At 32.5% G+C, this 23,931-nt stretch overlaps 1 long non-coding RNA gene across 1 annotated transcript; it reads left to right on the forward strand.

The window, feature by feature from the left end:
- Positions 1–2,007: 2,007 nt before the first annotated feature.
- LOC127723746 (uncharacterized) lies at positions 2,008–19,312 on the forward strand. The gene is made up of 5 exons (XR_007992233.1): positions 2,008–2,172; positions 6,423–6,573; positions 8,726–8,914; positions 10,536–10,698; positions 15,572–19,312. It is a non-coding gene; the product is annotated as an uncharacterized LOC127723746 (long non-coding RNA).
- The last annotated feature ends 4,619 nt before the right edge of the window (positions 19,313–23,931 follow it).

Consider the following 23,931-nt stretch of genomic DNA (forward strand, 5'->3'; position numbering starts at 1 on the left):
AAAAATTAGAAAGTACACAAAATTCTTTTGATAATGTACCAATGGCTATGCATTCAATTTCTTGTTTAGAAATAAAAACATGTATCCCATTTTGACACTAAAAATATAGATTGTTTATAATTTTGAATAGAGCATAACACATTTTCAACAATCTTTTTGTCTTTACTAATCAGATGATCAAGGACTTCTAATCAATGAGATGCCAACCTTGTTTTGATTTCAATTATGTCTAATTAAGAGGAGATTTACATTATATTGCCCCAAGTTATAAAATGTACCCTATTGGCAGTTTTATAACCTGTAATTAGGGAGGCTATCCAAACAAAAGTATTAATGCATGTATGTATTAATTATAAATTTATATCTTTGAAATTAGCTGAACTAGTTAATTATTCTACTTTTTTATATTTTTTCCAGAGGAAACTTCCAACATTGTAATGAACTATATTCAAATAAAGTTAAAAATGAGTAAATACAAAATACCTAACTTAAGTCAGTATGACAGTAAAAATTTGCAAAATATGGAGAAAATAACCTAAAATATAAAGAAATGACTGAAGCCATATGCATGTGATGTCATTGCAAGAACTTTATCACCACTCACTCATGTTGAAAACTAAAATTTGAAGAATTTTTGAATATTTCGGATCCTCAGTAAGAGCTTCCATCTAGAAAATAACTGTCAACTTAAAATTTGAAACACAATGCTTTAAATGCTGTTTTTATAAAGTTCCAAATTTCCACTATACATACGTTGAACAATATTTATGTTTAACTTTCTTTATTATTCTTTTTTAATTTTGTAGCATGTAATTGACAGTAATCGAAAAGTAATGTAATTAATTTTTATAAAGTAATCGATTGCAATCGATTACATACAAAAATCAAAGTAATCGATTATTAATCGAATACACAAAAATCCTCCAAGTAATCGATTATTAATCGATTACATTTGTCAGTAATCGTGCCCATCCCTGGTTACAACATAATGTAATGCATATTGCACATAACAATGAATAGCAATGACATATCATACAATTGTTTGACAAAACAAATAACTAATTTGACATAACACAGAGATGCTGTGTCAGGAAATAAAGGCACTTACACATAACATGAAGAAGAAATGACAGGACGTAAAGACAAAGCGACAAAACACATTATCTTTACACTGTAAGACAGTTACGGCGTTCCATAGTACGGTTACCTATCATAGTTGCTTTCATCCACATCTTTCCTTTGCGTATGTTCAAAGTTTAGTAACACACAAACACATATATTATATATAGAATGGAGATGATGGGTTGAGCATATAAACCAATTAGACAAAACAGGGGGGGGGGGGGGGGCGGAGGGAGTCGGACCAACCCCTTCTGATTTTTTTTAAACCGCCAATTAAACTCGAAATTAGGATTGGAGTTTTACTGTCATAGTCAGAGCGTCGTGATCGAAAATACCCCCCGGAGACATCCTGGCTGCGGCCATATCATAGTCAGTGCGTTATTGCCGAAAATATCCCCAAGAGACATCTTGGCTGCGGCCATGTCATAGTCAGATCGTCGTGGCCTAAAATATTTCCAAGATACATCCCGGCTGATGCCATGTCATAGTCATAGCGTCGTGGCCGAAAATATCCCCCAGAGACATCCTTGCTGCGGCCATGTCATAGTCAGAGCGTCGTGGCCGAAAATATCACCCAGAGACATCCTGGCTGCGGACACGACCCCCAAACATTTTGAAAAAAATTGTCATAATGTACCACAGATATATGTTTCAAAATCTCGTTTTAATTGGTTCTGGTATCGTAGACAATTATCCCATTTCCCATTATTTATCACAATTGAAAATTATGATATGTCCTTGTGGAATCAAAATAAAAGTTTAAATACCCATGATTTTAAAAGATAGATTTATTGTTTGTTACGTAATCATGTATATACTTCACTGATATCTTGAAGGTATGCTATTTTAAGGACACTTTAATATGTATTACGACATGTCATTTGTGAAAATAAAACCCGGAAGTTGTAACAATGTTTTATGAAACAACCTGACATTGAATATTCTGTTGGAAGTTTTATCGACAAATATCAGAATGATATGCCACAGTTGGTCATGGTTAAACATGGTTACCAAGGAGAAACTTGAAATGATACCTTAGATACAGGACAGGTATTTATTCGCGCACAATCTATCTCCATTTATGTTTACAAATAAAGAGATGTAATGAAACAAAACGATACAGGGATTTGTTACTCGTGCTGTGTAGATGTAGTAGAATGTGTCCCCGTGCCTGTAGTGTATCCCTTATATTTTACAGTTAGGGTCTTTGACTTGTTAGAGAGCTGTCTACATATCGTTTCGTCATTTCGGGGCATTTATAGCTGATGCTTTTATATGTGGTATGGGTTTTGCTCATTGTTGAAGGCCGTACGTTGACCTATAGTTGTTAACTTCTATGTTATTTGGTCTCTTGTGGAGAGTTGTCTCATTGGCAATTATACAACATCTTCTAATTGTTATATATACAAAGATAATCAATGGACTGAAAATCTATTTCACAAAATTAGAAAGAAAAATATTTCGATTTTACTAAAGAACGTGAAACTTAGATTGGACTTAGACCGATTGCTTGATTTTGGTATGTTTTACGTTCAATGACAAATATTTCATTTAAAACAGACGGTGACCGAGCTTACTAGTTACATGTCAAGTATCTTATCTATCTTTCTTCTTATCTGTTTACATGTAGTCAGAAGAAAAATACCGTACTTACTGTATTACAAGGAAGATTTCAAAAGTTAAGCATCCATATCACGAAAAGAATGCCGCCAAACATATATATTTAGAGGAAGAACTTTCATTTAATTAATCATTGTAAAATATACAAAAGTAAACAACTTAGATGTGCTGTTTATGGTGTCGGTACGATTGTTTTTATTGTCTCACATTCAGTGACATGATATGGTTTTGTTAATTCTTTATATGACTTAAAAATTACGTAATGATGTTTCAAAATTTGACTATTTTACACTACATGATGTGTTTGTTTCAGTCTTTGATGTGGTCCTGTCATTTTTTTTTATGTGGTTATCCAATTACTTGATCAGGTAAAACCACGTGACCATTTCGGAAAAAAAATATGTTCTATTTTTAGACCGATTTCCATATGTCGTTTGTGTAATGCGCTATGGATAAGTACCGCTATCCATTAAGTAAAAGTTCAAATTAAAGTGTAAGTTGTTGTTCAGAGTTATTTGGTATGAAAAAGAGGAAAAATAAAAAAAAAAAGGAGGTATGATTGTCAACTCTCAACCACATATCAAATGACGTAGAAGTTAATAACTATATGTGACTGTATGGTATTCAACAATTAGCAAAACCCGTACCACATAGTAAGCTTAAAAAGGTCCCGAAATGAAAAATATAAAAACAATTTAAACGAGAAACCTAACGATCTTAGGCGGACTTAGCGACAAAGCATCAATTCTATAAAATAAGAATTCTCCCTTTTTTTTTAGCGTGTATGATCATTTGAACATATATGAATATCAAACTTTTTTTTTATTAATTGCATAATTTATCTGATATACCACGCACTAATTGAAAAAAAAACTTTTTGGAATATATGTGTCACAGGTGACGACGGATATGTTCCAGTTGTCGTAACCAGTATGCCGTCATCTTTTCCTCGAATGTGAACTACCAAATAAAACCAAATCACTGGGTTTGTACTTTCACGAATAGTACGACGGGTGCCACAAGTTGAGCAGAATCCGCTTACCCTTCCAAAGCACCCGAGAGCACCCGATGGATTTATATTACTATTGAGTTGAGCCAATCAAAACTGTCTTTACTTTCTTCTTATATTGTGCTGTTACAGTACCACCACAGTCCGAGGTTAGGTTAGGGTTTAGCGCTTACATACATGTTAAACTCCGCACTTTCTTTATACCGTATGCCTGCCCCAAGTCAGGAGCCTGTAGTTCAATGGTTGTTGTTGTTTCATGTGTGTCGTATTTGTTTTTCGTAGATTGTTTAGTTATAAATTAGACCGTTAATAGATATAGGAAGATGTGGTATGAGTGCCAATGAGACAACTCTCCATCCAAGTAACAATTTATAAAAGGTAAACCATTATAGGTCAAGGTACGGCCTTGAACACGGAGCCTTGGTTCACACCGAACAGCAAGCTATAAAGGGCCTCGAAATTTACTAGTGTAAAACCATTTTAACCGGAAAACCAACGGTCTAATCTATATAAAAACGAGAAACGAGAAACACGTATGAACTACATAAACAGACGACAACTACTGTACATCAGATTCCTGAATTAGGACAGGTGCAAACATTTGCAGCGGGATTAAACGTTTTAATGGTACCAAACCTTCCCCCTTTTCTGAAACAATAGTATAACATCACATCATAGAAAGACACACTATAAAATATCAATTGGAAGGCTTAACTCAATCAAATAACGCAAATTAACACACAGTGAACGAATAAAGTTGATCTGTGATACCTGAATGCAAATACATACGTTAGTTTTCTCGTTTGAATTGCTTTACATTGCCACGGGGTGGTCTTTTGTAGCCGACTATACAGTGTGTTGAAGGCTGTACGGTTGCCTATGATTGCTTACATTAATAAATTTTATTTTATTATTGTGTCACATCCCCTGCATTTAAACTCTGTTGGATAATTTTCTTATTGGCAATCACATCACATTTAACTTTATTTCAATTTCTATGCTGTGTTTTGTATGCTCTAACATTGTTTATCTTTTGTACGCATACCCACTCATGAGCCCTCTTTTCGGAAGCTCGAGCAAAAGCCCTTGATCCGCGATAATAAAGTTAAATAGAACTCATAATAGATAACTCGAATTTCAACTTCAAATCTTAATCTAAATGAGACTCAAATTCAAAGTTGAAGTCGAATTGTAACCATGGAAGACCATGTGTCTACTACAAAATCAATCATCGAGGATACTTTACAATAGAGTTTATTCGCGCTATGTCTTGTAAAAAGATATCTGTACATACATGAACTCGTTTCATTTTAAAAGTATCGTCTTGAATATATACATTGTAGCTTTCAAAAATTATTGAGTATGGGAGATGTTAGGATTCAAATTATACAAAATTATACAATATGAATATAAAGAGATGTGATGTGATTTCCCGAGAGACAACAATTCACCAAAAACCAAGTGATTTGAACAACTACAGGTCATTGTACGGCCCTCAACAATGAGAAAAATGCATTCCAGTTGAGAATACCTATGTTGAAATGACCGCGTTATATTTTTTTACTCCTCGCCGCATTCATTCGAGGAAAGGCGATTGAGATAACTATTCGGTGATATTTAAAAAAAAAAATTTAGAAACTGCCTTAAACAAAACCGACTTATGCCCTTCATGCAGATACTGTTTTATTAACACTAAATATTCCGAAATATCTAATGTTATAATTGAAACATAAATGATTATATACAATTACTGTATTTTGATGAGGTAAATATGTGGTTTAACTTCAGTTGACTTTTGAGTAACTGATATTCACTGAGGTCAACGGCCGAAGTGAATGTCACTTTGTTTTTCAAAAGTCAAATTTAACCACATATTAACCGAAACAAAAGACAGTAACTGTTTTATCACATGTTCCGAGAGAAAAATATGTATACAATAACAAAAAAAACAATATAAAACACCAAAAACAAAAAAAACAAAAAAAAAACAAAATAATAAATTAAAATAAAACATGAAGGTGTAGACGTAAGTAACTGTCTCATTGTTCAATTGGATTGCTTGGTGTCTGATAAGATATACTCTTCATTCAGTGACCAACACTACACGCTATAACGTCATGTTACATGTGAATATGAACCCTGCTATGTACAATCCTAACACGCCCAGAAGGACTTTTACACAAAGAAATAGTACGCATGAAAACGTCCTCAAACCAGGAGTTATTATTCTTACTGCAAGCCACCCAGTACTTTCTACATGTATTACTCCTTAATGTAACATTCTCAGCGGAGACAGCAAAAATACACATTGTTAATCATTAGCAACCAAGGAGAGCAAGCTACACTAGACCAACGAGGTAGTGTCGTATTGGACATATTGGAATAATTTTTATGGTGTGAATTTATTGTCATTCAAAGTACATGTACACCGATTGTTGTACCTTGATCGGGTTAAATTGCCGCAACTAGTACAGAAAAATAAGTTCGAAAAGACATTAAACTTGGATACAAGTCATACCCATTTCTTCTGAATACGTTCTTAGATTGTGTTTTACTTGTTGCTAGAGTTTGTAAATCACCAGAACATCTGCCTTCTCTAAAGATAAAATGTATAACCTTCAAAGTCAACCGACATCAAGTTATGAATTCATTTTTTATTGTATTCATACAGGTACTTAGAATTCATGGTGTATACAAACAAACCAGAATATTAGCAATAGTTAAAAAAGATCCCAACAGATGTTTTGGATATGGAGATATTTCAGTCAGTATCCCTCAAGATTGTAACATACCAGTGTATCGTATCAAAAGAAATAATCCAGGTAATGAAAACGTTTATCTTTTGTATATATTACGGTATTTTGTTAAATATATACGTTCTATGTGTCGAATGGGTATCGTGATTGACCCTTAAATATCATTTAACATGACTTGTTTAAATAATGTTAGTATTCCTTTTTTTAAATCGATGGTTTCATTATATCGGTAGATATTATTCTTCTTTTAATCTCAGTTAAAAGTTAAAGGAAAAACCATAATCAATTTTTTTTTTATATATTTACTTAATGTATTTTTGTCTGATTGCTTGGTTGTGACTTGCTTAAAGTTCAAAGGCAAATATTGTATGCATGTTCATGACAAATATTTTTCTGATGATCTACGATAATCGTTACAATCTACAAAAACAAAATGTCTGTGAAAGCGTGGAAAAAAATACAAATAAAACAAGTTCATACAAAATAGATTAGTAATTATGACTGGCAATCAAACCGGTTTGTTCATTTTGTGAAAACATGGTTTCAAATGTACACTGTTTACATGTAAATCAGTCTTTCGAAATATTATATTAACTGCATGCAGGTTTGTTGCTTGCTAAACGTATAGTGGCGAAAATTTCATCCTTATTTAGTACCCGTACAGATACAAATATAAATCCATAAGATAGATTCTACAAAGTTGGTTGACCAATATGATTGGAAGGAAATTTGTACTGTCACTTAAAACAAGGGGTATGTTTGGAAAAGGCATACATTTTCCCTTGCAATAAGTAAGCGAATCCTCAGGCGGATACTGCTGTGCTTTATGCATCCCAAACACACAAAAGGAAGCCCTATCAGCACGGCCTCTTTTGAGAACCAAGAGCAGTACTTGTATTCAGGATACTGTTTTTTCTATACACCGGTCAAGTTTGCATTTGGTATTAGTAATGATGTGAATATAATATTTTTTTCTTTTACTTCATGAGATTTGAATGATTATAGAAATTCAAAAGAAATCAAAATATAAATGTAGAGATCAAGGATGTTCGCTACTCTTGTTTTTGAATTTTTGTCATGTGACTATTCGAAATCCTCTTGTTTTATCCATGTAGTGTCATTAAAAGTTTTGCCGACTAACCCCTAATTTTCTTTTAATAGTTTTATTACATATAGTTTAAAATAACATTTTTGAAAATATTATTAATTCCTTTTTTTTTATCTGGGACTATTATACTAACTAGTGTAATAGTCACAGTTTTTATCACAGTTTTTGAAAGAAGAAAGGTGTCAATGTTAAATATATGGAAAATCTAGAGAGAATCATTTCCCGCCAAATTCCCAATTGCTTATATATCTCAAAAACAAGGACACGGTCCTTTCATTATTTTCTACTTTTTAAGTTCCAATATCTAACCACTATGCATTTTATAGCAGTCTTTTAAAAAAAACTTGTTATTTGAAAAAGGAAGAGCAAGCATCCTTAAGTACCAAAGTGTTGAACCTCACTCAAGATAAAAAAAAAAACAAAAAAATGTACATTTACAATAGATGGAGGGATGGGTGGACGTGAAGCGGCAAATATAATATGGAGAAGAACTTGCTTTAAACTATATCCAAACGCTGAATCTGATTTTTAACTTGCGTTTTTTATGCCCCCGCCGCTAGGAGAAGGGAGCATTAAGCGTTACCTTTGTCCGTCCGTCCATTTGTACGTATGTACGTCCAAAATTGGTTTCCGTTCTCTAACTTTTAAATTAGTTTGCCTCAACCAAATGTTATGAAACTACGTATACACAATGCTTATTACCATAAAACACAGATCAAGTTCTAATTTGGATGGCTTCAATTTTACAGTTCTCTAGTTATGTATCTTGATAACGTTATGTGCAACCGGGGTAATCATCTGTGTCCAATGGACACGTTATCCATTTATTTTTACATTATTGTTAAAGAGTCTGTAAAACGTATCTCATTTTTTCCGTACACATAAAAATTAATATTTATACATAAATAATATTGCTCCGATCCAACCAGTTTTCGTTGTTTCTCCTGAATGTCGCAAGCTTAGCGGTGAATCGTCAACTGTCAAAGTCTTTGGTTTTGCAAAGCCAGCTAGGTGTATCCAATATCCACGCAACCAGGCGACCACGCTACTAGGCGATCACGCTGCCAGTCGACCACTGAGGTTGTTCTAATCTGTTCATATCAATTTCAGTGAAATGTTCAGCATTGTTTCATGAAGTTATTGCTAAACATAAACTACCAGTTGAGGTCAAGTGTGACACCGCAGAGGAACCGGAAATAACATTAAAAGGTCGTAACGCACGTTTAACCGGAGACATAAGACTTAAGTTGATACAAGAAAGCGATTTGAAATACATGTATGGAAACCCAGTAAATAAAGGTTTGTTAATTAAAACTTAAAGTAAAAATTGTCAAGAAGGAAAGTGCTGACGAACAGGATTCTTGAAATACAACCTGACAAATATAACAGAAATGAATATCAATAAAGGGTTAATTGATTATCTGTTGTTTCATGACTGTCCAATACCTAAATATTTAATCAAATTCAGGACGGCAATATGATGATGGAAGACTGTTTAGCGTCTAATAGCAAAGCATATGTGTATCAATGCATATTCAGGACGAGAACACGATAATTTGATATGAAAATAGACCCTGCTTTGTACTAGACCGACATGCTGAGCCGGATTATTTAAAGTGCTATTTCAAAAAGTAGCAGTCTGCAGGAAGACATGTCACCTTACCCGGGCAGATTATTTTTACTCCGAGCCGACCAGAGCGGAGAAGAAGCAAATACCAACTTCCGTCATTGGTTTTAACCGGCGGGGATCGAAACCACGACCTTCCGCACCGAGGCGACAACGCTAACACGAGACCATTGAGGCGGGTGTGGGCGGCTTCAAATTATTAATTTTAAAGGTATACTTCGAAGAGGGTAGTCTATGAATGCAGGGCGGGAAGATCATCACAGTGTTTGATGGGATTTGTGTTGCTCAATCCTTAGTTTTCTAAGTTGTGTTTTGTGAACTGTTGTTTGTATTTTCTCTTTTTTTAGCCACTGCGTTGTCAGTTTATTTTCGACTTGTGAGTTTGAATGTCCCTTTGGTATATTTGCCTCTCGTTTACATAAAACAAGCTGTCGTCTCATATAATAAAACATCAATTATTAATCATTTTCCATATTTGTCCTTTATATTTAATGAAAATAAATTGATTGGTGTGGTGCTTGCTTAACATCGTGTTTCAAATGTTTAGTGCATATTCAAGACGAAAAGAAGACGGTATGCTGGCTCAAGTTTCATTTTTTCAAACCATGATATAATTCATAAATTAACAAAACATACCAACCCAATAAAAATCTGAAATTTACTTTACGACTTTTTAAAAATTTATAAAAAACAAATGTGATAAACACCAACGAATGACCACCACTAAATAATCAATTAGAGGCTCACATACTGAGTGTCGGTGTTAACCATGTTTTCGGAAGCCCACAAATCCCTTAACACGTCATAGAGGTGTTATAGTATATAAATAACACATAGCTGAGAGGGTGATAGAGCAGATTGTTACTTCGAGAAAACATTGTCAACTGAGGCGAAGCCAATGTTGACAATGTCTTTTCGAGGGGTAACAATCTGCTCTATCATCCTATCAGATATTTGTTATCTAGTTTATTACACTGAATGTTCTGTTATTACTGTCTATTAAATTCTCAAACTCAAAGTAATAAACTATGTCATCTTGTACATAACAACCATCTATATTAAATAAAGCGCACACTGGATCAAGCGTCTCCATGAAGGGTAATAGAGTAAATTAACACCCTCGTATTAGCCAATTAAAATATGGCATTTTAACGTGAAGTATAATAAAGTAAATTGTCTGACTCTCCATCGTATCAACCAATCAAAATCTGGCATTTTGACATGAAATATAAAAACACAACATAAAACATACCTATCTATTGTATATGCATACTAGGGTTAATTATTTTTCAGGACAGTTATATCGAAACGTTGTTTCCATACCCTATCACATGACCGGCTTGGCGTTGTCTGTCATAAGAGGGTTAGAAAATGGTAACCAAGACTACTGGGCGTCTATTCTACATTCCATGACGTATACAGCAGACAACCATACAAAGCCAAATGGGCGGAAATGGTAAGCTTTTAATTAAGTAAATGTTGAAAAATACTGTGAAGGAAAGAGAATTTTCAAGGTACAGTAAACATCCAACTCATCTTTATTACTAGTATTCTGATTATAAACCGACCAGTCTATTAATGCTTGGCAAAGAAGCAGGCAATATTAATTATAAGTTATTTAGTTTCACACATGTAGCAGAGGAACGAACTTATGACCTCCCGTACTCAATACGAGCTCGCAAACACGAAACTACTAGCACCTGATTTTTTTTTTTAATTTTAAAATTAAATATTAATTGTTTATACAAAATATACCAGGTTTCCTATATTATATCCGATGAACCGGAACCGCTGTAATCATTACAAAACTTCCTGGCATAAGTAATTCATTATTAATAAATATTTAATTTTCTGAACTTTTAGGGAACAGAGACACACTTAATGACGTTTAAGGTAGTTCAGGGGTATAGAAAAAAAATGACAGAATTTTGTTATACTTTGTGAACTTAAATTTTGTAGCATGGTTATTGAAAAAATCCAAAAAAAAAATGGGGGTCACCGGCCATCTAAGAGATTTTTTGACCTCTGAAAATGATTGCAAATAGGCTATATGGATATATAGGGAAAATGGACATAAAACCTCTTTGATTGAATTTTCACAGCAAACAAAATGACAGAAGTTGCTCATTTTTTCATACTGAAAAGTTTGATGTCTCTATTTTATGAAATTGGAATAAAATTTGGGGGTCACCGGCCATCCAAGAGATTTTTTGACCACTAAAAATGAGTGCAAAAAGGCTAAATATAGGGAAAATGGACATAAAACCTCTTTGATTGAATTTTCACAGCAAACAAAATGACAGAAGTTGCTCATTTTTTCATACTGAAAAGCTTGATGTTCCTATTTTATGAAATTGGAATAAAATTTGGGGGTCACCGGCCATCCAAGAGTTTTTTTGACCTCTAAAAATGAGTGCAAAAAGGCTAAATATAGGGAAAATGGACATAAAACCTCTTCGATTGAATTTTCACAGAAAACAAAATGACAAAAGTTGCTTATTTTTTCATACTGAAAAGCTTATTGTCTGTATTTTATGAAATTGGAATACAATTTGGGGGTCACAGGCCATCCAAGAGATTTTTTGACCTCAAAAAATGAGTGCAAAAAAGCTAAATATAGGGAAAATGGACATAAAAACCTCTTTGATTGAATTTTCACAGCAAACAAAATGACAGAAGTTGCTATTTTTTTCATACTGAAAAGCTTGATGTCTCTATTTTATGAAATTGGAATAAACTTTGGGGGTCACCGGCCATCCAAGAGATTTTTTGACCTCTAAAAATGAGTGCAAAAAGGCTAAATATAGGCAAAATGGACATAAAACCTCTTTGATTGAATTTTCACAGCAATCAAAATGACAAAAGTTGCTAATTTGTTCATACTGAAAAGCTTGATGTCACTATTTTATGAAATTTGAATAAACTTTGGGGGTCACCGGCCATCCAAGAGATTTTTTGACCTCTAAAAATGAGTGCAAAAAGGCTAAATATAGGTAAAATGGACATAAAAACCTCTTTGATTGAATTTTCACAGCAAACAAAATGACAGAAGTTGCTCATTTTTTCATACTAAAAAGTTTGATGTCTCTATTTTATGAAATTGGAATAAAAATTTGGGGGTCATCGGCCATCCAAGAGATTTTTTGACCTCTTAAAATGAGTGCAAAAAGGCTAAATATAGGGAAAATGGACATAAAACCTCTTTGATTGAATTTTCTCAGCAAACAAAATGACAAAAGTTGCTCATTTTTTCATACTGAAAAGCTTGATGTCCCTATTTTATGATATTGGAATAAAATTTGGGGGTCACCGGCCATCCAAGAGATTTTTTGACCTCTAAAAATGAGTGCAAAAAGGCTAAATATAGGGAAAATGGACATAAAACCTCTTTGATTGAATTTTCACAGCAAACAAAATGACAAAAGTTGCTAATTTTTTCATACTGAAAAGCTTGATGTGTCTTTTTTATGAAATTGGAATAAAATTTGGGGGTCACAGGCCATCCAAGAGATCTTTTAGACCTCTAAAAATGAGTGCAAAAAGGCTAAATTTAGGGAAAATGGACATAAAAACCTCTTTGATTGAATTTTCACAGCAAACAAAATGACAGAAGTTGCTCATTTTTTCATACTAAAAAGTTTGATGTCTCTATTTTATGAAATTGGAATAAAAATGTGGGGGTCATCGGCCATCCAAGAGATTTTTTGACCTCTTAAAATGAGTGCAAAAAGGCTAAATATAGGGAAAATGGACATAAAACCTCTTTGATTGAATTTTCTCAGCAAACAAAATGACAAAAGTTGCTCATTTTTTCATACTGAAAAGCTTGATGTCCCTATTTTATGATATTGGAATAAAATTTGGGGGTCACCGGCCATCCAAGAGATTTTTTGAACTCTAAAAATGAGTGCAAAAAGGCTAAATATAGGGAAAATGGACATAAAAACCTCTTTGATTGAATTTTCACAGCAAACAAAATGACAGAAGTTGCTCATTTTTTCAGACTGAAAAGCTTGATGTCTCTATTTTATGATATTGGAATAAACTTTGGGGGTCACCGGCCATCCAAGAGATTTTTTGACCTCTAAAAATGAGTGCAAAAAGGCTAAATATAGGGGTCACCGGCCGTCCAAGAGATTTTTACATTCCGAATAAATTTGACAAAAAATAGACTTACCATCACTACCACACATAATCAGCACAGTAAGTGCCCCTCTTTTTCCACTCCATTTGATTATCCAGTATTATGTGGTGATGTGCAAGTTATAATTGTTTTTTTTTTGTGTGTTACCGAGTTGATTTAGGGAATTAACATGACTAAACATATTTCTTGATAGAAGTGAAACAACAATGTTCATGTGATCTAATACATTTATTTTATTTTCAATGGATATCTGTTCTTACGTTTGTTTGTACATATATAATTAAATAAAGATGCCAAATAAATTACATGTTTTTCTCAGTTAGAAATACTGTTTGTAGTAACTAGGTTAAATAATTTCACTGAATAGAATTTGCAAAGGCCTTGCTAATAATATAAATTTTTAAAAACATATTAAGACATTTTGCTTTGGACTTCAACATGACAAATTCCTAATTTGGTTTATTATACAATTATTTGCAAAATGTAGATCATAATGAATATGTGTAAAATTTCATTAACTATGTTCAGCACAAACATTGACCTGACCAATACCTGAATACATGTATCATCAATGTAAACATCAAATAGTCATGATTGAAGACATCAAAATACTGTTTGTTTGAATATATTTGCCGTAACTTGTATAAGTCTTTCTGATATCATTTTATCCCATGTTCAATCTTTTAAAGATGGAGATCTCCTTCTTTCCCATCCACAGAGGTAGGAGTATAATTATGCCAGACATCTCATTCAAAATTTTACTTTTTGAATATACAGTATTTTGATACTTCTGTACAAATAGATGAAAGTATGTTATCTATAGATAGCTTTTTAAAGTTTCAACAGCAATAATATTTCTAAATAACCTTGGATGTCTTTTTACTAATATAAACACCTGAGAGAAAAGACTACAATTGTTCCTGCAGCTTTTTTATAATTGTTAAGCTATTTTCCAAAAATTTCTTTATACTTGTTCTAATTGCCTGTACAAGCAATAAAAAAAATCCACCAAAATATATATATAAAAAAACAGAAAAGACTAAGATTTATAGAACTGTTAATTCAACATATTTTAAAACTCTTATCTCAAGTTGAACTTTTTTTCAAGAAAGTGTACAGTCAAAATTTATCATACTATGTTCATACAGTCTATCTTTATGAACAAAATTTGGGTTATAGCCGGATAAATTACTTCACTGGATTATGTATGCATTAAAAACTCTAATGCATCTCATCCAGTAAGTAATGGTCTTCCAATCAACGATAAATTATTACACAAACTTAAAAAAATTGATATCTAAAAAAATTCAAGGTTCATATAAAGTTGTATAACTATCAAAACAATTTGGTTTATATCATGAAGATATGTCTACAATACATTTACAAATATTACAGCAGGGCTCACGCTACCATTTACAGTAATTTACAGTACACATTTATGTTTATCTCTGATCATGAATTTCAACAAAAAGTTAGTTAAGGTAAAGTTCTGCATAACAACGATCAATTTTCTAATTCTTATCATACAGGAGGAATAATATTTTATGTTAAAACTTCATGACCTCCCCTGTAACTGTATCATATGCTCTTAAAGTATTACCACTGACTGACTACCTTATATAACAAAACATATTTTTCCTTTGCTTTTGACTAATTAGATACTCATATACTCTTTGTATATTTTTTTTGTTTGATGTCACTCTAACTACTCCAGTTGAAGACTTTTCTGTCATTAAGGCTTTGAGTCCTGCCATGTCATTTCGTTGTACTGCTAATTGGAAAAATTGGGTCACTGTTCAATAATTGACAGTCAGCTTCCTATTTGTATAAGTTAAGTCCGTAGAGAATCCCTTGAAAATGAACACAAGAAAGAGGTGCCGATGCCGAAATATTGACTACCAATTGAGTGCAATTTATTGAATTTGCTCTATCGAGGCATAGTATATAAACAAAGCAAATTAAGATGTTTTCCTGAGATAAAATATAACTTCACCAGTATTCGTGGGTGAATTAAATAGATTCATTGTTGCTACTTAAAAAAAAAAACATGAAGAAAAAAACATTTCTCAATTTAAATGAAATTTTAGACTATTATTTCAATTATTAACAATCTGCTCGTAAGCAATTTATATCTATCTGGTTTAAAATATCATGTTTTGATTAAAGTATTATCCTTTTTGTTTAGATTTTCTGACGTTCTCTACATCATCCTACAGCTCCAATGGAATATGATTTTATTGAGACCAATACATCTGATTTGACAACTAATAGGAAGAAAGACCCAACTTATGTATCAACTAAGTCTTCCATCCAAGATGAACATTTCTATGAGGAAATCCCAGCTGATAGTGTGAAGTCCGAACAGCTTAATATATCTAACAGAACAAAAGTGTCAACAGAGGACAGTGACATTACTGAAACTACAAATCTTCCATATGAAAATTTAGATAAAATAAGTATTTCAAACCGAACAATAGTGTCTTCAGAGGACTGTGACAAAACTGAAATCTCAAGTTTTCCATATGAAAATTTAAATAAGCATAGTACCGTTATTGTTAAATCAGACTCTGTTGACTTACAAACTCTGGCAACAAACATTACGAATGATTTTGCATTTGAAAACAGGGAGTATCAAAATACACCAACGTCAGAAAGCACAAATTGTGACTACGAAATAAAGAAGAAACTGGATAAGACTTCGCGGAAGATAAATATCGTAAATACAATATCTTGCCCACCTGACGTGGAGAGTTTGTCAGTTCAAGAATTAGGACAGTATTTACATGTTTTGAACCTAGGAAAACACGAAGAAAGTCTTTCCGATGCTCTCATTGATGGATCTCTTATCAAAGAACTGGATGAAAACATTCTTCGAGAGGAGTTTGGTTTCTTACGATTTGAGGCAATCAAACTGATGAAATTTGCGCGAGATGGATATTTGCCAAAAACTTCACAAGAAACCTTTTTATAGCGATTGTTTGCTGAATGTATCGACAGCCGAACGAAAACGATCCTTATTTTTTATGTTAAAATACCCTATCCTTTGCTTAGATTGTGCTTTGCTTGATCGCTTTAAACCAGGAGAGACAGCAACTAACAAGTATTTAGTCCGTAAAGTGTTTTGTCTAACAGTATCTTCTTTAAACACGATAGGCATGACAAGCATAATTATCAAATCAAAACGTCAACAGAAATCACTTAATTACATGTACATGTTCAAATTGTCGTAACTACAATGCCGTCCTTTTTTCCTCGATTTTGACTTCAGCGAATGAGACTTATCACAGTCCTAATTTGTACTGACTATGAACAACACGAATGTTGCCACATGTGGAGTAGGATAATCATGCTTACCCTTCCGAAGCACCCGAGTGTTTTGACTGCCGGTTTCTCTTTGACCTTTTGAAAATTTTGAATGTCTCTTTGATATCTTCCGCCTATTTAAATTTGATTTTTTTAATGATACAGTTGTTTGAATCAAGGCAGTTATTTTTGTGTAAAAAGTTATTGACCAAGCAAGACGATATATGTCATTTCATCTGCACGGCTCGGGTGACCCTACTTGACCCGAACATCGTAGGAGTTCGGGTTAAAAGGTCATCTTGACCGTGCAGATAAAATGATATAATACCGATTTAATTGGTCAATAACTGTTTTAATACATGAAGCCATCAATTAACATGACCGTTTTGGAAATATTCGGGCGATATTCAATCCACGGCTCCTGTTAAAGTTTTCTTGTAGGGTAAAGAACACTATATGTTTCCCTCTAGATGTGCTTAGTTGGTATTTAATTTGTCGTTTGTTTGCTGTCTTATTGGCGTACAACAATCATCTCCTACAGTTTAAGTACGTTTGGTCAGTGTATGACAAATCATAAATGCAAGGGTTATTGAGTATAAGATTAATTGCTTCTCTTTCCCTCAAGAATATGATCAGAGGAAGATTAATCGAAGAGAGATGTACTTAAATTTATAGTGCAAAATAAACAAAACAAAACACGTTTCACTTTTCAATCTTTAACTCCCCCCCCCCATAATTTTTCATCTTCATTCATTCTGAGGACATGTTCCATTTAAAAGAAGTATGATTGATCTCTAAGTTACTAGTATTTGTTTATTTGATGTGTTGGCATATACTTGAATATGAACCTCATTAAATTCGATCCCAAACTAGTCACTTAAAAGAAATTAATATTCAAAAAGTCTCAATAAATTCCGCTGAAAACAAAAATTATCCAAATCAAGTTTTAGCTATTTGGATATTTTAAGAAATTACAAAAACAAATCTTGTTTGACTTTGAACCACTAATTTAAGATTTAAATTGTACACATACTATCATAAAGAGTTCTAAGGAATGAAATGCACTTTCTATTTCATAATTAAAAACGACAAAAAATATTCAGAGTTGTTAATTGATCAACTTTGCCGTAATTGCAAGGTCATAGGCGGATTCAAAGGGGTCGAAGAGGGCGTGCGCCCCCTTTGATTGGGAAATATTTAGTGTTTAATCCTAAAATCGCCAAAACTTTTATATGGAATTACTCCCCCTATGCCTTTGAAAAATCCTGGATCCTCCCTTAACGTTAAGAGTACATTTGAACTTCGCAGTATATCTGAGGTAGTAAAATCACACCTTAGCCGTGCATTATCCAGATTATAGCAAAAGTAAGAACAAAGAGATTTTGCCTATGTCATGTGTTAACTACTTAAATGCAACATTTTCATATATAAGGTTGAATGAATTAAAATTTATCATATTTTGTAAATAGAATTTGCCTAAAGAATAAACAAATATAAGTGGAATAACGGTACTCAATGATAAAATAAAATAACAACAACATAATGGTTAACAGATTGACCCCGGGGACATAATTGCAACCCATATTATTTGGGAAACACCACTTACGAGAATGAACATTTCAGATTATTCCCCCGAATATGGCCCTGTGCATGAAGTACAAACTATATGATTTTTGGTGTCTATCTAATAGCATTTTTAAAAACAATTTTAAAAAGGGTTATACCGCACCTTTGACTAATATACTTTAGTTTGTCAGCTTGACCAAATATCAACGCTCAGTAGTAAACACCGAAGGTAAATAAATACATGTATAAACTTGAATCTTTTGGCATGAGTCACAGTTAAAAGTGGACAGAAGATAGCAACGGAACAATATAAATCATAATTCCAAGAAAAAAAGACAATACCATGACCAAAATCAAAAACAGCAAAAAGACAAACAACAGTTTAGCAACTCGAAGTTGATCTCAAGTGCCCATGTAGGATAATAACATCCTTCGTGTTTCTAATGGAAAATGCAAGTACACATTCGATGACATGTTGCATTCGGTAACGTTTAATAAAGTCAAGTTGAACTTTAATACACAAGAGCAGGTTATTTCTAAAAATGAAAATAGCAAATGAATGTTTTTTTGAAAATAGTACTACACAGTAGCTAGTATTTTACAAACATAATACAGAATGTACTGTGGGTTGATTATAAATCATTGGATACATGTACTATTTGTTGTGCTTTTTGAAAAAAAAAATATTTCCATTTCCCATTGTTTCTGTTTACAGCTACCACGTTGCACGGAAGTACAACGGAGACAGTTAGAAGAAAGATTAAATGTACGGAAATTGTAAAAATTTTCAATTTTTATCATTGAATTAAAATGCATCATTTTAATTTTTTTTAAGTAAATATCAAGTACATGTACTATGCTTTGCTTCAAAAGTGTCATTCTAAAGAATGGAAACCTTATTTATAGTACAATTTGAAAAAAATAAAAACACGCAAAGATGTCTTAATGTTTTAGACCTTTGAATCAACTTATCATGAAAAATAAAAACAAAATCTCTGAACATTGTACAGTATATAACGATAGAAACATTAGATTTTAAATAAAGTTAAAGGACAATCGTATTGTGTACTTTGTGATATGATGGAATGAACTCAATTCTGTGAAAACCTTGCATTCTTGTGGTTTGTACAAAAATGAACATTGGTTTTCCCATTTGAATGGTTTTACACTAGTAATTTTTGGGGCTCTTTATAGTTTACCGTTCGGTGTGAGCCAAGGCTCCGTGTTGAGACCTATAATGGTTTACTTTTATAAATTTTGACTTGGATGGAGAGTTGTCTCATTGGCACTCATACCACATCTTCTTACATCTATTGAAATTAAACGAGACGTTACACACTTTTCTTTTACCATGTAATCTTACGCATTTCGGCTATTCAAAATGAATAGAACCAGTCTAAAGTTTCCTTTATAATACGTTTACAGAAAAAGGTATGAACAAGACATCCGTAATATAACGAAACCTACGGTTATCTGCAGTTCGTGTGGTACAAACATTATAGACAAAAGACACGTACACCCTGAGAAAAATACTGACATTTTGATTATGATTTGGAACAGTGATTTCGGCTGCATATACATTTGTATTGGGTTGGGTCGGCATTAAAACTTTAATTGCGTAAAACACCGCGGAACTAGCTGGTCCTAATTCTTCAGTACTAAACAAGTCTGTAATTGAGCAAGACAGTGTGACTGTAGCGACAGATGAGCATAACTGTTACCCTTTTCTCATGTTTTTAAGGTTTGTGTTTTTCATCCTTTACTTTAATAAGTTCATCATAGATAAAAAAAAATATAATTATTACCATCGATGTCCTTAATTAAATGTTTTCCACATTCAAAGAAACATTTCTTTCCTATCTAGGATACATTTTTAGGGGAAATGTGTCCTGTTTGTTTATTATTGAATTTTGGTTTCCATTGTCTTATATTCTTACACATAATTTTATCCACTTTGGCTACGCATGTTTCCAAAAATATAATAGATTTATCGAAATTAGAAGATAGCTAAAAAAAGGTCAAGTGAATACGCAGACGGGATTTTCAGTTCTTTCTTAACACGTCAGTTGCATATCTACTTTTCACCTGATTTAAATGGCAGTGTAGAGAAAAACATGAAACAGTTTTGGACTTTATATGTTAGTTAAGTATATTATTTTTACTTTTTATTTGTTCTTAACACAAAGATAGATTAAAGTTAAAGGATTGTATTATAATGATTTGTACTTTTACGTTAGGTTCCTGATCACAGACTCGTACATGTATGACTGTAATAGTTTGAATATTTTTAATATTCAATACAATGGTTAGAATTTGAGTTAAAGAATGATTCTGTGTTGCTGGATTGTCTCATTTACGAATCCATTTATTTATATGTTAGTAACCACAAAACCAAAAACATCATTGTTGTAACTAATTCGTGATTAAAAAGCTAGGACAAAACTATGAAAACACATCTTTTAGAGGTTAAAAGAATATATGTACTACATGTATATTTTGGAATTTTATAAGTCGTCGAATTTTCCGATTTTTCATCAAAAAGTCAACATTTAGAACCTTGAATAATAAAAAAACACACTATAAGTAAGTAAAACCAATTTTCGATATTAAAGAGTTTTATAATACTATTGAACGATCACGGATGTTGATATCGACATGTAAAGGACTATTTCTTAACCATGTCCGCATGCGTTTTTTTTCATTGTTGAAAAACGTACTATGACATATAGTTGCAAACTTTTACGTCATTTGGTCTCTTGTGGAAAATTGTCTCATTGGCAAACACACTCCAGCTTCTTATTTTTATATTTGTACAGACATCACAGCTAATCTATCTCTTAAAGTCATGCGGATTTAGTGATTTTGTGTTAAACCATTTTCAAATCGCGTTCTGAAATAAATTATATTTAGTAAAATAGGAAAGAGATAGCAATACGAAATAACATAAAAAAAAAAATCACAAGTTATCATACTGTCCTCATTGTAAGACAAATGTCAATATCTTTATTGTCTAGACCCGATGAGTATGAATTCATAAAGGACTACAACATACCATTTCTCAGTGGACCAAATACGCGAAAAAAAAACGGTTGTTACGCTTATTGACCTGTTTGTCGTTTTGATTTTGTTTGCTTTTAAGTTGTATGACCTTATTGAACTACTTATTGCGAACACAATAAAAAGGAGACTAAATTTGAAAAAAAAATATAGTTTTATGAACATAGCTGATGCTAACTAATGTCAAACGAAAACAGTCAAAAAACGAAAAAAATATACACGTTAAGTTATTATACCAAGTACGCCCGGTTGCCCGTGCAACAATAAAAATAAATAAATAAACAAGATAAAGTATTTATAAACGGCCATAAGTTTCATTCACTGAAAATCAGTTTTCAATATGGGATATATAAAGTTGTTTCGCTGTTTGTGAAATAATATTAAGTTTTCAAAAATAAAGAGTAAATCACTACCGGCCCTCGCAAGCACAACTATGAAAGACACGTTTAATAGTAATGCAACCTTATAGCCGGGTACTGAGACTTCAGTTATTTAGTCGGGGATAGCGCAGTCGTCATCATTTTAGTTTAAATGAATTTACCAGTATATTCAATATTCTCATGATTCGCACGACAATCGTTAACGTTTATTAAAGACCAATTGCTAGATTATATCATTGCAACATAGTATGCATTAGTAGAGATGTTGAATAATTGTCAACAATACATTAATCTAACCACATTAAAAACTTTGTTTTTGATAAACTGGCCAGAAAGACCAAATGAGCTATTCTAATCAATAGGCATACAAAGTCCGTCGTCGTCCGTTCACTTGTACAACAATTAGTATCATCTGAAATTATTGGGACAATAAAAACCAAACGTGGCCACAATAATTTTTGGGGATCATAGTCTAAAAATAAAACATTGGGAAATATTGTAAGTATTGTATTTGATGTTAAAAACTGTTATAGAAACAGACGGGCCAAAAAAGGTTTTAAATGTCAAGAACTATCCAATGTTTCTTCTGACAAAAACTTTATTAGAGTTATTGCTCTAAACAATATTTTAAGTGTTTGTCTATTATATTGAAAACTGCTGGATAGAGAGAAACTTTAATAACAAAAATGACTAATTAGACAAGATCAACAAATAAGTCAATATGGTCGAAATCTTTAGTGGATTTTTTATAAGAGTTATTGCCCTTGAATGACGATGTATTACCCATGTTTGAGTTTTTGACCAAAAATTACAGAAAATAGAGAGAATCTTTACACAACAAAGATGATAGGCAAGACAAGATATACAACTAGATAAACGTAGCCGATATTGTCAACATGGGAATCCTTCTAGGAGTAACTGCCCCTAAATAACGGGTTTAATACTTTTTTGCTATTGATTAAAAACGATAGTAGATTCAAACATCTTAACAATCAGCATGATAAGATCATATTATATATACGAAACTGTCGGTCGATTCCCTATATAGGAGTTATTGCCCTTTAATGACGAATTTTACCAAATTTTGCATTTTTTTGAAGAAAAAAAAAACTGTAAACAGCTGATCAGCAAGATCATAAAAACGAAAGAGAATTTAGTCACGAATTCCTCTCTTGTCTTTAATGTTGGAAAATGGCCATTGTTGAATATGCGCAATTTAATATTCTATATAAATACTGAATTTCAGATTTTCTTCCGTCAAAGATAAAAAATATACCATATAAAAATAAGAAGATGTGGTATAATTGCCAACGAGACAACTCTCCAAAAGAGACCAAATGACACAGAAATTAACAACTATAGGTCACTGTATGGCCTTCAACAATGAGCAAAAGCCATACCGCATAGTCAGCTATAAAAGGTCCCTAAATGACAAATGTAAAACAATTCAAACGAGAAAACTAGCGACCTAATCTATGTTAAAATAATGAACGAGAAACAAATATGATACACAGAAACAAACGACAACCACTGTAGTACTGAACAAATGAGTATTTTAAATTGAAATTAATAATACCAACATAAATGCACAGATCATTTAATTTGCTGTAAAACAAAGAGGATGAAAGATAACGAACAAGGAATTCGAACTAAGAAAAGAAATGCAACTAATCGTCCAGAAACACAAACAGAACACATGCTTGACAGATTGTACACAATTTTGGAGGAGAGTGTGATACCGATTCCGCAGGTTTATCGCGGAAAGGGAGACCCCAAAAACATAATGGCCATCGTTCATAAAATGGCTGAAAATGATAATTCCTGACTACGAAACATAAAATTATGCTCAGATAATACACAAAGAATTAATTTGACATGTCTGGTTGACCTTTTTAGGGCATTCATAGGTTCTAATGAGCACTTAATTATTTCTCTTCAAAGTGCAGTAAAATCAGATTCAAAATGTGAAGGCTAAGGGTTTTATTTGTTTTTTTTTGCTGCTGCTGCTGCTGCTGCAAAAAAAAAAAAAAAGGAAAAGCAGAGCAAATGTTTAATAGAAAAGGGTCTGGATGGTGTTTACAGAATATTGAAAAATGGCCAAACAATGCAAAATTAATGGCTAAAAAATAAGGAAGAGACAAAAATAGAAAAAGAAAGAATAGAGAATAAAAGTGAGCTATAATAAACAGAATAGAGAATAATGGTCAAAATAAATAAAGCACAGAGAAAAATCATCTAA

Source organism: Mytilus californianus, unplaced genomic scaffold (assembly GCF_021869535.1).
Source record: "Mytilus californianus isolate M0D057914Y unplaced genomic scaffold, xbMytCali1.0.p SCAF_13, whole genome shotgun sequence".
NCBI lineage: Eukaryota > Metazoa > Mollusca > Bivalvia > Mytilida > Mytilidae > Mytilus > Mytilus californianus.